Source organism: Littorina saxatilis, linkage group LG3, assembly GCF_037325665.1.
Source record: "Littorina saxatilis isolate snail1 linkage group LG3, US_GU_Lsax_2.0, whole genome shotgun sequence".
Taxonomy (NCBI): domain Eukaryota; kingdom Metazoa; phylum Mollusca; class Gastropoda; order Littorinimorpha; family Littorinidae; genus Littorina; species Littorina saxatilis.
Genome location: NC_090247.1, coordinates 27682661 through 27698188, shown reverse-complemented (window position 1 = coordinate 27698188; position 15528 = coordinate 27682661).

Below are 15528 nucleotides of genomic sequence, written 5' to 3'. Positions count from 1 at the left end.
AGAAAAAAAGAAGAAGAACAAGTCGCGTAAGGCGAAAATACAATATTTAGTCAAGTAGCTGTCGAACTCACAGAATGAAACTGAACGCAACGCAACGCAGCAAGACCGTATACTCGTAGCATCGTCACTCCACCGCCCGTGGCAAAGGCAGTGCACGTGGAATTGGGTATTCGTTGCGCTGAGAAGGATAGCACGCTTTTCTGTACCTCTCTTTGTTTTAACTTTCTGAGCGTGTTTTTAATCCAAACATATCATATCTATATATTTTTGGAATCAGGAACCGACAAGGAATAAGATGAAAGTGTTTTTAAATTGATTTCGAAAAAAAAATTTTGATAATAATTTTTATATATTTAATTTTCAGAGCTTGTTTTTAATCCGAATATAACATATTTATATGTTTTTGGAATCAGCAAATGATGGAGAATAAGATAAACGTAAATTTGGATCGTTTTATAAATTTGTATTTTTTTTTACAATTTTCAGATTTTTAATGACCAAAGTCATTAATTAATTTTTAAGCCACCAAGCTGAAATGCAATACCGAACCCCGGGCTTCGTCGAACAGTACTTGACCAAAATTTCAACCAATTTGGTTGAAAAATGAGGGCGTGACAGTGCCGCCTCAACTTTCACGAAAAGCCGGATGTGACGTCATCAAAGACATTTATCAAAAAAATGAAAAAAAGTTCGGGGATTTCATACCCAGGAACTCTCATGTCAAATTTCATAAAGATCGGTCCAGTAGTTTAGTCTGAATCGCTCTACACACACACACACACACACACACACAGACACACACACACACGCACACACACACGCACATACACCACGACCCTCGTTTCGATTCCCCCTCGATGTTAAAATATTTAGTCAAAACTTGACTAAATATAAAAACACCTACTGCGAAGAATCCACGGGGCGTTAAAGCAATCAGAAGGAAACAATGCAAATGTTCACATATTACCGAAAAGAAAAGAACAAAAGTACACCGAATGCTCAAATAGCTTTTTATCAAATATGACGCGAGGGATGAAATAGATATTTTTTTGTTGCACATTTTGATCGATGCAGTTAAAAGGGTAGTCTCAAGAAATAACAAAAACGCACATAATCTATTTATTAAAGCCAAAATGCAGGGATTGAAAAATGCACAACAGATAACGATATATCTTTTTTTAAAGACAACGATGTTGGGTATGGACGGTTTGGTGTGAATTCGCCCTTTTCGCTCGCTCTTTCCTTCCACTAGTCTGAGCAAAAAACCAGCAAAATTAGGTAAACGTTGTGTGTGTGTGTGTGTGTGTGTGTGTGTGTGTGTGTGTGTGTGTGTGTGTGTGTGTTTGGTTGTGTGTGTGTGTGTGTGGTTGTGTGTGTGTGTGTGTGGTGTGTGTGTGTGTGTGTGTGGTGTGTGTGTGTATGTTTGGTTGTGTGTGTGTGTGTGTGTGGTTGTGTGTGTGTGTGTGAGTGTGTGTGTGTGGTTGTGTGTGTGTGTGTGTGTGTGTGTGTGTGTATGTTTGGATGTGTGTGTGTGTGTGTGTGTGTGTGTGTGTGTGTGTGTGTGTGTGTACCGTACATTTGCTCTCCTCTTGCCTTCTTAACGAAATCAGCAAAATCAAAATGTAATGGATGTAAAGGAAAATATTAAAAAAAATGTCCATAGTTAGTGACACAACAGGCAATTTCATCTTGATTAAATAACAAGTCGCGTAAGGCGAAAATACAACATTTAGTCAAGCTGTCGAACTCACAGAATGAAACTGAACGCAATGCAATTTTTCAACAAGACCGTATACTCGTAGCATCGTAAGTCCACCGCTCGTGGCAAAGGCATTGAAATTGACAAGAAGAGCGGGGTAGTTGTTGCGCTGAGAAGGACAGCACGCTTTTCTGTACCTCTCTTCGTTTGAACTTTCTGAGCGTGTTTTAATCCAAACATATCATATCTATATGTTTTTGGAATCAGGAACCGACAAGGAATAAGATGAAGGTGTTTTTAAATTGATTTCGAAAATTTTATTTTGATCATAATTTTTATATGTTTAATTTTCAGAGCTTGTTTTTAATCCAAATATAACATATTTATATGTTTTTGGAATCAGAAAGTGATGAAGAATAAGATGAACGTAAATTTGGATCGTTTTATAAAAACATTTATTTTTTTAACAATTTTCAGATTTTTAATGACCAAAGTCATTAATTAATTTTTAAGCCACCAAGCTGAAATGCAATACCGAAGTCCGGCCTTCGTCGAAGATTGCTTGGCCAAAATTTCAATCAATGTGATTAAAAAATGAGGGTGTGACAGTGCCGCCTCAACGTTTACAAAAAGCCGGATATGACGTCATCAAATGTATTTATCGAAAAAAAGAAAAAAAATGTCCGGGGATATCATTCCCAGGAACTCTCATGTCAAATTTCATAAAGATCGGTCCAGTAGTTTGGTCTGAATCGCTCTACACACACACACACGCACAGACAGACAGACAGACACACACACACACATACACCACGACCCTCGTCTCGATTCCCCCTCTATGTTAAAACATTTAGTCAAAACTTGACTTAATGTAAAAACAAGTCGCGTAAGGCGAAATTACTACATTTAGTCAAGCTGTGGAACTCACAGAGTGAAACTGAGCGCACTGCATTTTTTCACAATGACCGTAGTCCGCCGCTTGTGCATAACGGAGTGAAACTGACGAGCCTGTTCAGCGCGGTAGTGGTTTTGCTGTGCTGCATAGCACGCTTTTCTGTACCTCTCTTCGTTTTAACTTTCTGAGCGTGTTTTTAATCCAAACATATCATATCTATATGTTTTTGGAATCAGGAACCGACAAGGAATAAGATGAAATTGTTTTTAAATCGATTTCGGAAATTTAATTTTGATCATAATTTTTTTAATTTTAATTTTCAGAGCTTGTTTTTAATCCAAATATAACATAATATGTTTTTGGAATCAGGAAATGATGTAATAATAATAATAATAATAATAATAATAATAATACGAGAATTTATAACGCGCACATATCTCACCACAAGGCGACTCAAGGCGCACTCATACACATTCTTTCGCGTTAACAACTCATGCACACTCATATAATAATAATAATAATAATACGAATATTTGTAACGCGCACATGTCTCACCAACAGGCATAAGGCATAAGCCACCAAGCTGAAATGCAATACCGAAGTCCGGCCTTCGTCGAAGATTGCTTTACAAAAATTTCAATCAATTTGATTGAAAAATGAGGGTGTGACAGTGCCGCCTCAACTTTTGCAAAAAGCTGGATATGACGTCATCAAAAGTATATATCGAAAAAAAGAAAAAAACATCCGGGGATATCATTCCCAGGAACTCTCATGTCAAATTTCATAAAGATCGGTCCAGTAGTTTGGTCTGAATCGCTCTAAACACACACACGAACAGACAGACAGACAGACAGACAGACACACACACACACACACACACACACACACACACACACACACACACACCACGACCCTCGTCTCGATTCCCCCTCTATGTTAAAACATTTAGTCAAAATTTGACTAAATGTAAAAAGTCACAGTTTTTCATTTTTATTGGCGCCTTGGCAATATCGATCCAAAACTCCATTTGTTTACAATTTTTTAACTTGTGAAATTAACAGAGGTACGCAAGACTCATGAGACCATTGTCTGCAAAGCATCACGTTTCCCTCGAAATTTGATTAGCTATCTCACAAATTCGATCCCCGGAAAAGAACACGGAGATCCATTTCAACTGAACTAGATTAAACACAAGATCTAAACTCTTTGTTTTTGCAGAGAATTGAGGGTAATTTCTTACGATCTGGTGAAAATGTAACAGAACACGCGAAAAACAAATAAGACCGATGGGTTCATCAATGATGCAAACAGACTGACAGAAAGAGAAAATACCGTGAAAACTAATTCACAAAAGCGACTAGATGCTGATTTGCTTTTACAACTACACACACGCACACGCACGCACGCACGCACGCACACACACACACACGCACACATACGCACGCACGCACGCACGCACACACAGACGCAGACATAATAAAACACACACACACACACACATACAAACACACACACACACAAACGTCACCTCCACCACCTTCCTGCCCCTCCCTCGTTCACCCTTTACCCTTTCAGCGGTGAAAGCTAGCACGCATATATTGCACTAGAGGAATACCCGGCTTCGCCGGGATGATACCGTAGCTGTGATCGGAAGATCAAACTTTCTCATTCAGTATTCTTGCAAATACCGTACGTGATTGACGCCACACGAAGGAAGGGAGATAAACGCGCAAAACACTGGAGAAGATAAGGAAGAGTTACTGGGAATGGATCTACAGAAAAACCAAAATCGGTTCACCGCGCCGCGCTTAGAGCACGTGTTGAAAATTTTCATCGACCAGATTGTGTCCGGGGTCTACCTGAATATGCCCACTAAATTTGAAGCAGATCCATCGAGAACTTTGGCCGTGCATCGCGAAGTGACAGACAGACAGACACACACAAGCCGTAGATATAGAAAACTCGACCCCAGAGAAGCTCAGAGCTCCCCTCTTTGTAACGCCTCTGTCAGTGCCAAATTTCTCCGCCTATTCTCCAGTGGCAGAAAGTGAGAGAATCCTCTTGAAAGACAATCATCAAAGAAAACCAGAGCGGAGAAAGATGACTACCACCTGCTCCAACGTGAAGAACAAGTCGTCCTACTCAGACTCCGCACTGGACATAACAGACTAAACCATCATATGGCCACAAAGCTGAAGCTAGTTCCCTCCTCCTTATGTCCGTGTGGCAAGAATCAGACAGCAGAGCACATCCTGCAGGCTTGTCCATACCACAGTGCTCTGAGGGACACCACCTGGCCAGAGGAGACAGCGCTACAAAAGAAGCTATACGGCCCCAGAGAGGACTTGGAGAGGACAGCACGTTTCGCCCTGCAGTCCGGACTGACGATCTAACAGCGAACGACAAGAAGAAGAAGAAAGTCTGGGGTCTCTTGGCTTCTGCCAGTTCAATGGCTAGTGCAGGAGGAAACGACAGACGGACACAGAGACGGAAAAACAGATAGAAAGACAGACAGATAGACGGTTAATCGAAGAGAAAATCATGAAAAGCTAACAGATCTGTTGTTCAATTTGTTATTTCCATCTCTCTCTCTTCCCCTCTTTCTCTCTTTCACTCTCTCTCTCTCTCTCTCTCTCTCTCTCTCTCTCTCTCTCTCTCTCTCTCTCTCTCTCTCTCTCTCTCTCTCTCTCTCAACTCAACTCAACTCAACTCAACTCAACTCAACTCAAATTTTATTGGCTTCAATTTTCATAGAAGAATTTGTCTTGCGCTTGGGAGAAAGTAAGAGTATAACATATAAAAACAGCATTCATATCACATTTCATGTATCACACACAGTAATCACTAGTATAAGCCTACAATTATCACATTTGTACCTGTATCATACATGCAAATAAATAGTATCACATTTCCACGTATCACACACTCTCTCTCTCTCTCTCTCTCTCTCTCTCTCTCTCTCTCTCTCTCTCTCTCTCTCTCTCTCTCTCTCTCTATCTATCACTGTCTGTCTGACTGTCTATCTGTTTGTCTGACTCTTTCTTTCCCTCTCTGGTTCTCTGCCTCTTTGTCTCTGTCTGTCTGTCTGTCTGTCTGTCTCTCTCTCTAACTTGGCCATTTCTGTTTTTGAGGTAAAGCATAATATGAGTAAAGCAGTGTCTGTCTGTCTGTCTGTCTGTCTGTCTGTCTGTCTCACTCTCACTCTCCTTCTCTCCTTCTCTCTCTCTCTCTCTCTCTCTCTCTCTCTCTCTCTCTCTCTCTCTCTCTCTCTCTCTCTCCGTCTCTGTCTTTCTCTCTGTTTGTGCGTATATCTTTTCCCTTTCGGCACCCCTCTACCAGTATCGAATTTTTCTCGCAGCTCTCCAATGGCAGAAGAAGTGACAGAACGCTGTTAAAAATCTAGGGCCTCTTGGCTTCTGTCGGATCAATGGCTGGAGCAAAGTTGGGAGGGGGGCGGGAGGGGGGGGGGGGGATACACGGACAGACGGGAAGACAATTAAAAATAAAAAGATCAAATCTGATTTCTCTATCAGCTAGGTTAGGATCAAAGGGAAAGCAAAATGTCTCGTTTTCACTTCATCTCTCTGTCTCTCTATACAGGAATCTGCGTGCCTGTCTGTCGGTCTGTCTATCTGCCTGTCTGTCTTTTTTCCCTTCATCTCCCTCTACCGCTCCGCCGCTCTCTTTGTCTCTCTTTTTCATTTGCCAGTCTGTCTGTCTGTCAAAGCTATCACTGAGTCTCTCTCTCTCTCTCTCTACAGAACCAGATAAACGTGCTATACCAAACTGCTTGTAATCTTGGCTTGACTGTTAATTTAGAAAAATCTAACATAGTTATCTTCAGAAATGGTGGTCACATTGCAGCGATTGAAAAATGGATGTATGGCAATATCGAAATGGAAACTGTGAACATGTATAAATACTTAGGAATTTACTTTTCTACAAGGTTGACATTTTCTCACACGCTGAACGATTTAGCGCTGCGTGCAAGAAAGGGTGTGATTGGTATCTTTAAGGTACTGTGGACTCTAGGAGAAAGATCACCAAACATATTCTATAAACTATTCGACTCCCAGATCCAGCCCATGCTCAATTATGCGGCAGAAGTCTGGGGCCTTGATGCAGACCATTCACCTATCGAAAAGGTGCATCTGTTTGCCCTTAAGAGGTTTCTGAACACAAGCATGAAAACACCAAACACACTTGTGTATGGAGAAACTGGCAGACACCCGTTATTTGTCAACACGTTTGTTAAGTCCATACGATTTTGGTTGCGCATCCTGAAAATGCCTAGTCATCGATTGCCACAGAAAGCTTATAAAATGCTGCTTTATTTACACGAACAAAATAAAAGAACATGGGCGTCATCAGTTTGCTATGTGCTGTACAAATACGGCTTTGACCAAGTTTGGATTCAACAAGGCGTTGGAAATGAAAATGCGTTCATAACGGAATTCAAGAACAGACTAGTCACATTATACAAGCAAGAGTGGATAGAAACAGTACAAAGTAAAGAACGATTCCTTTTCTATAGCACTTTCAAGTCAGCCTTATCTATGTCTTCATACTTAAATGACCTGAAGCACGTCAAAGCAAGAAACTGCCTGATTAGGTTAAGACTTGGTGTCTCGCCACTCAAAGTACATCGATTACGACACACTCGGTCTTCAACTGCTGAAGATTACTTGTGTCCATTCTGCGCAAACGAGACCGAAGATGAAATTCACTTTGTTTTGAAATGTCCAAAATATGCTGGTATTCGCGAGTACTACATACCTGCAAAATATTACAACCGCCCATCAAGCTTTAAACTGGCGCTACTTCTAGCGACACCAAACAGATCAATATTACTTAGACTTGCAACCTTCATCATGAACGCGTTTAAAATACGCAGTGAGTGGGGACAGTGAATATGAGATATTGCACGATCTTGTTTTTATGTGTATGCTATTTTTGCTGCTTTCTGTCGATTGCTTAAAAAACAGTAATAAAGTTTTGTCTTTTTTGAAAACGTTAATGTGATGCTATGTATCAGAGATGCAACGATTATGCATATAACTGCTTGCAGATTTGCGTGTGAAAGGGCATGTGAAGGTGATAGATGGAGTGATGAATAGATGGATGACGGATGAATGGTCGGACAGTCAGACGGTTGATTAGATGGATGGAGGACAGAGGGACACGAGATGAATAGAAGGATGGATGGATGGATGGCTGGCTGGATGGATGGATGGATGGACAGAGAGACATGAGTGAAGTGCGACAGAGACTGGATTTTGTGCTGATGCTTACTGTCCTTTTCCAAACGTTTTGCTGTTGTAAATGCCTGTTTCCACAGTCGTCATGTCGACTGCCATTACGATGATGATGATTTATTTTAGTATGATTAATATTACAATGATTATTTTTCATGAAGCATGAATGATGAAAATGTGTACACCCCGAATTGAAATGGGCCCAAGGCCCAATCAATAAACCATCCAGACTCCAGACTCCAGACCCAGACTCTCTCTCTTTCTCTCTCTGTATCTGACTCTCTCTTTCTCTGTCTCTGTCTCTGTCTCACTCTCTCTCTCTCTGTCTCTCTCTATACTCTCTCTCTCTCTCTCTCTCTCTCTCTCTCTCTCTCTCTCTCTCTCTCTCACTCTTTCTCTCTCTCTTTCCTCACTGAATCAATCAATCAATCAATATGAAGCTTATATAGCGCGTATTCCGTGGGTACAGTTCTAAGCGCTTGTCGAAGAGTTGTCAACACAGGACTAACAAAGAAACTAACATCTACAGACGGACACGAACCCTATCACACACTAGCAAACCCTGATAAACATACAACAAACAACGGTTTAACAACAATGTACACATCAATAGCTAGGTCCAAACAAAATAACATTAAAAACACAAAGAAAACACCTCTCACAGAGCACAAATAGTTTTGGCGATTAAACTATCTGAGTTTCTGAGTTCTCTCCCACACCCACTCTCCCTCTCGCTCAGCTCCTTTCTGCCAGTATCGAATTTCAGAACGCTGTTAAAAGTCTGGAACCTCTTGGCTTCTCCCGGATCGATGGCTGGCACTGGGAGGGGACTCGCCGACTTCCTGCCTCCTCTATCAGAAGGCGAGCGTCCCGTCCCCATGAGGGTTGTGTTGGGTAATGGAGGGTGGGGGGGGGGGGGGGGCGAGAGAGACTCAGACTCAGAACTTTATTACAAAAGGATACAGATTTTAGGCCTATTCTTCCAACCTGTCCCTTATACAACACATAAAGAGAGAGAGAGAGAGAGAGAGAGAGAGAGAGAGAGAGAGAGAGAGAGAGAGAGAGAGAGAGAGAGAGATTGATTGATTGATTGATTAAACTTTATTACAGAAGGATGGAGATTTTAGGCGTTGCCTAGTCTTACAATCTGTCCTTGCTAACTAACATGAATACAAAACAGAACATGAGAGAGAGAGAGAGAGAGAGAGAGAGAGAGAGAGAGAGAGAGAGAGAGAGGGGGGATTAGAAAAAGAGAGAGAGGAGGGAGAGAGAGTGAGAGAGACAAAGAGAGACAGAGAGAGAGAGAGGGGGGAGACAGAGAGAGAGGGAGAGAGAGAGAGAGAGCGAGAGAGAGAGAGGGGGGTGAGAGGGAGAGGGAGAGAGAGGGAGAGAGAGAGAGACAGAGAGACAGAGAGAGATAGAAACAGATAGATAGAAAGAGAGTGGCGGCAGGAAGAAGGACGAGGGGGAGGATGATGATAATGAGGGAGGGGTGCCGTGAGGGTTGGAATGAGGGCATGAAGGGATAAAGTGTTTGGTTCAACATTCAGAGGGTTTTTCGTCTGGGAAAGGCTCTTTGCTTGTCCATCAGTTGTAAAACGAGCACCCAAAAGGTGATGGAGAGGAAGGTATTAATCGAGAAGGTGAGAGGGAGAGTTTGTTTGTTTGTTTGTTTGTTTGCTTAACGCCCAGCCGACCACGAAGGGCCATATCAGGGCGGTGCTGCTTTGACATATAACGTGCGCCACACACAAGGCAGAAGTCGCAGCACAGGCTTCATGTCTCACCCAGTCACATTATTCTGACACCGGACCAACCAGTCCTAGCACTAACCCCATAATGCCAGACGCCAGGCGGAGCAGCCACTAGATTGCCAATTTTAAAGTCTTAGGTATGACCCGGCCGGGGTTCGAACCCACGACCTCCCGATCACGGGGCGGACGCCTTACCACTAGACCAACCGTGCGGGCATCGAGAAGGTGAGAGGGAGAGTGAGGAGGACGGGAAGCAGTAATAGGAGAGAAGAGTGCTGTTTTGTGGTGTGAGTAGAACATCGTAAAATATAGGGTCTGGTTCAAAAGACAGTGTTTTTCGTCTGCAAATGACTCTTTGCTAGACCCCCAGTTGCAGGAAGAGCACGAAAAAGACGGTTGAGGGGTGGGGGGGGGGGGGGTTGAAGGTGGGTATGGAGGGTGATTTGGAGGCAAGACAGGCAGAGTGGTTTTTTTTTGACTAGACATGACTCCTTGCCTGCTCCTCAGTGCAAAAACGAATACAAAATGGTGCACAAAAAATAGGGCAAGATGATGATGGGCTCGCGGTAGGTGCGGGTTGGTGGGCGTGGCTCTGGGGAAGGGTGTCTTGATTGTGTTGATTGAGGGGGAGGGGGCAGGGGGGGGGGGGGTGGGGGTGCTGTCGATGGATGAGCGTCTGGAGGTGTCATCTTGTGAGATGGAAAATGTCCCTCGATCTCCCTCGATCTCCGCTGCTTGGTTGAAAGGTTGGCGTTGCTTACCCCTTTCTTTACGCTGTCAAATATTATCGATGATGTCTACCCTGCGATTTAAACCTATCCAATAGAGGAGTCGGGTCGATGGCTACACTGTGTACAGGATTACTGCAGGATGAGTCTTTGACGTCGAAGTGTCCCTTGGCTTGTTCCCAAAATGTCGCAATTCCTGTGTACGGGATTACTGCAGGATGAGTCTTTGATGTCGAAGTGTCACTTGGCTTTTTCCCAAAATGTTGCAATTCCTAAAGGGGTATAACAGTAAGGTCGGGGAAGATTCGGAAGGGAGGGAACCCCCCCGTGTTATTGAGAAGACCTGTTTAGTTGTTACTGCAGATGTGAGTGAGTGGTACGTGTCCTGTGGCAGTTCAGTCTAGCATGGACGGCATAGTTCAACCCCTCGCGAGTGCTTGTGTGATTTTGTCCTTTTGGTTTCAGAGAGAGAGACAGACAGAGACAGAGAGAGAGAGAGAGAGAGAGAGAGACAGAGACAGAGAGAAACAGAGACAGAGACAGAGACAGAGAGATAGAGACAGACAGACAGCGGGAAGGCAAGACGAAGGACAGTCAGAAAGACAGAAAGAGACAGAAAAAGATAGATAGATAGATAGAGAGAGAAAGAGAGAGAGAGAGAGAGAGAGAGAGAGAGAGAGAGAGAGAGAGAGAGAGAGAGAGAGAGAGAGAGAGAGAGAGAGAGAGAGAGAGAGAGAGAGAGAGAGAGAGAGAGAGAGAGAGAGAGGTACAGAGAACGAACGAACGAACGTACGAACGAACTTTATTACTCAAGGATGGAGATTTTAGGCTCACGCCAAGTCTTACAATCTGTCCCTGCTAAACTAAGACATAACAAGTCGCGTAAGGCGAAAATACAACATTTAGTCAAGTAGCTGTCGAACTCACAGAATGAAACTGAACGCAATGCAACGCAGCAAGACCGTATACTCGTAGCATCGTCAGTCCCCCGCTCATGGCAAAGGCAGTGAAATTGACAAGAAGAGCGGGGTAGTAGTTGCGCTGAGAATGATAGCACGCTTTTCTGTACCTCTCTTCGTTTTAACTTTCTGAGCGTGTTTTCAATCCAAACATATCATATCTATATGTTTTTGGAATCAGGAACCGACAAGGAATAAGATGAAAGTGTTTTTAAATTGATTTCGAAAATTTAATTTTGATCATAATTTTTATATTTTTAATTTTCAGAGCTTGTTTTTAATCCAAATATAACATATTTATATGTTTTTGGAATCAGAAAATGATGGAGAATAAGATGAACGTAAATTTGGATCGTTTTATAAAACAAATAATATTTTTACAATTTTCAGATTTTTAATGACCAAAGTCATCAATTAATTTTTAAGCCACCAAGCTGAAATGCAATACCGAAGTCCGGCCTTTGTCGGAAATTACTTGACGACAATTTCAACCAATTTGGTTGAAAAATGAGAGCGTGACAGTGCCGCCTCAACTTTCACGAAAAGCCGGATATGACGTCATCAAAGACATTTATCAAAAAAATGAAAAAAACCTCTGAGGATATCATACCCAGGAACTCTCATGTCAAATTTCATAAAGATCGGTCCAGTAGTTTAGTCTGAATCGCTCTACACACACACACAGACAGACACACACACATACACCACGACCCTCTATGTTAAAACATTTAGTCAAATGTCAAAACTTGACTAAATGTAAAAATAAAGACAATAAAAGAACAATTGTCAATCGCAATCATACAGTATTACAGAGAGAGAGAGAGAGAGAGAGAGAGAGAGAGAGAGAGAGAGAGAGAGAGAGAGAGAGAGAGAGAGAGAGAGAGAGAGAGGACACACACACGCGTGGGTGTGTGTGCGTACGTGTGTGTGCGTGCGTGTGTGTGTGTGTGTGTGTGTGCGCGTGCGCGTGCGTGTGTGTGTGTGTGTGTGCGTGCGTGCGTGCGTGTGTGTTTGTGCGCGTGAGTGCGCGCGCGCGCGTGCGTGTATGTGTGTGTGCGTGTGTGTGTGTGTGCGCGTGCGCGTGCGTGTGTGTGTGTGTGTGTGTGTGTGTGTGTGCTCTCTTGGAAGAATTGTGTTAATTTGGTTATGTACTTTGCTTTTAGCTCTGTCTTGCTGGCTGTTTCCCTGTTGGTTGGCCAGTCTGTATGCCTTCATTTCGATCGATCGGTGTCTGTCAGTTGTCTATCCCACTCCGTCTCTGTGTTAAAACAAATAAGAACATTCTCATCATAGTGAGTGAGTTAAAAGGCACATTTATTTGTTTGAAATTAGCGTTTTGACACCTTCGCAGGCCCTGCACAGGAAGTTACAGATAAACATTGGTAGGATCGAACCCAAAGACTAGCAATAAAGTGCTTTAAAAGCCAGATGGAGCTCAACACAATTGGCGTAATGTCTATATGAACTCAAATATCTGTACAAATAACCACCACATGTATGAAGACAAACGTCGCTTAAAAAAGTAAAACGACGTTTTCACAATTTCAAACGTCATTATTTAAATAATAATTTTTTGAACGCCACCGTTGACTTTGTTCAATCCAACATGCGCCGTAACAGATATTCGTCCCTCGATTGTCGTCTTTCTTTTGCCTTATCCTTTTGGCCGCCGCGTTTTCAAGCATCATCCTCCCTCTGCCTCTCTCCCAACTCCATTGATAGAAATCCCTGATTTCAAGACTTTCCCCTTTTGTTTGTTTGTTTGTTTGTTTGCTTAACGCCCAGCCGACCACGAAGGGCCATATCAGGGCGGTGCTGCTTTGACATATAACGTGCGCCACACACAAGACAGAAGTCGCATCACAGGCTTCGTGTCTCACCCAGTCACATTATTCTGACACCGGACCAACCAGTCCTAGTACTAACCCCATAATGCCAGACGCCAGGCGGAGCAGCCACTAGATTGCCAATTTTAAAGTCTTAGGTATGACCCGGCCGGGGTTCGAACCCACGACCTCCCGATCACGGGGCGGACGCCTTACCACTAGGCCAACCGTGCCAGTTCTTTCCCCTTTTCACGACCATGCTTTTTCAAATTCTCTGGTCATAACGTTGGGAAATGTGTTTCTATTTAAAGTCTCCAGGCTCCTTTCAAGACCTGATTTTGTCCGATTTGTGTGTCCCTCAAAGGATGGTTCTACTGCAACTTACTCGCTGAGCTGAGGATCGAGCTCCTGAACTAAAATGTATACAAATGTCAACCACCGTCTGCGTGATCTACGTCTGTCGCATTTTGAAGGAACTTGCTGGTCTTGTGTCGTATTCTCTCGGCCACCGAGTTCAACGTTTTATTTATGCGTTCTCATGCGTCAACCAGCAACACCCCCAATCCCCGCCCACACACACACACACACACACACACACACACACGCACTCCACCCCTGCCTCTTTTTTGATTTAAGAAAACATGATTTGTGACTTCCCCTTTTTGAAACCCTTGCCTTTCAAGATATTGTGTTCGTAGCATCTACCACCAGTTTGAGACTATCTCCCTTTGGAGACCTGACTTTCACAGATTTGTGGTGGTTATAACAAAAAAAGAAGTGTGGGGGGGGGGGGGGGAAGGGGTGTGTGTGTGTGTGGGGGGGGGGGGGGGGGGTGGGGGGTGGCGGGTTCTTCTGTAAATCGCTCAGAGGATCCAATCCTCGAAGTAAGTACGAAGAGCTTTTCGAGCACTTCCTGATTAACGTCCCTGGCTTTGTTGACGACACTCGCTCGTCTTTTGTGTTATATTTTGTGTTGTATGAAAGACTCGCTGTAAAAAAGGACCATATGGACCTCTCACTATAGTTCTTCTGTATCAGTTTTCGAGTATAAAGGACTAGCTGTAAGAAAGGACTATATGGACCATATGGACCTCTCACTATAGTTCTTCTGTATCAGTTTTCGAGTATAAAGGACTAGCTGTAAGAAAGGACTATATGGACCATATGGACCTCTCGCTATAATCCTTCTGTATCAGTTTTCGAGTATAAAGGACTAGCTGTAAGAAAGGACTATATGGACCATATGGACCTCTCGCTATAATCCTTCTGTATCAGTTTTCGAGTATAAAGGACTAGCTGTAAGAAAGGACTATATGGACCATATGGACCTCTCACTATAGTTCTTCTGTATCAGTTTTCGAGTATAAAGGACTAGCTGTAAGAAAGGACTATATGGACCATATGGACCTCTCGCTATAATCCTTCTGTATCAGTTTTCGAGTATAAAGGACTAGCTGTAAGAAAGGACTATATGGACCATATGGACCTCTCACTATAATCCTTCTGTATCAGTTTTCGAGTATAAAGGACTAGCTGTAAGAAAGGACTATATGGACCATATGGACCTCTCGCTATAATCCTTCTGTATTAAAGTTTTCAAGTTCGGGTTTGAGTTCTTATCCTGTCCGCCACCGCACACTGTGTTTTATTTATGCGTTCTCAGGCTCGGAGTCATGAAGTACAGGATGTGGCCATTTCCATCCTTAACCTAACACGGCTCTGTTTGCTTCGTCTGGACCAATTATTTTTAAATTGCAATGCCGCATGTCTAAAGGGTGTTGCCTAGCTATTGCTCTATTTGCCTCGTCTTGACCAATTATTTTAAGATTGCAACGACGCATATCTAAAGGATGTTGCCTAGCTATTGCTCTATTTGCTTTGTCTTGACCAATTATTTTAAGATTGCAACGACACATATCTAAAGGATGTTGCCTAGCTAATGCTCTATTTGTTTCGTCTTGACCAATTATTTTAAGATTGCAACGACGCATATCTAAAGGATGTTGCCTAGCTAATGCTCTATTTGCTTCGTCTTGACCGATTATTTCAAGATTGCAACGACGCATATCTAAAGGATTTTGCCTGGCTATTGCTCTATTTGCTTCGTCTTGACCAATTATTTTAAGATTGCAACGACACATATCTAAAGGGTGTTGCCTAGTTATGGCTCTATTTGCTTCGTCTTGACCAATTATTTTAAAATTGCAACGACGCATACAGTCGTCTCCGCTTAGCTCGTCCCTCTCGGGACCGAAAAATTCGCGACGAGCTAACCGGCCGACGAGCTAAGCAGCGGACGAGGTAAACGGAGTCCAATTTCCCTGGGGGATATGCTGCGACGAGCTATCCGGCGAATTCGTCCAGACCAATATTAAAAGCACATAAACACTTGTAAACGGGTGTATCAGGTTC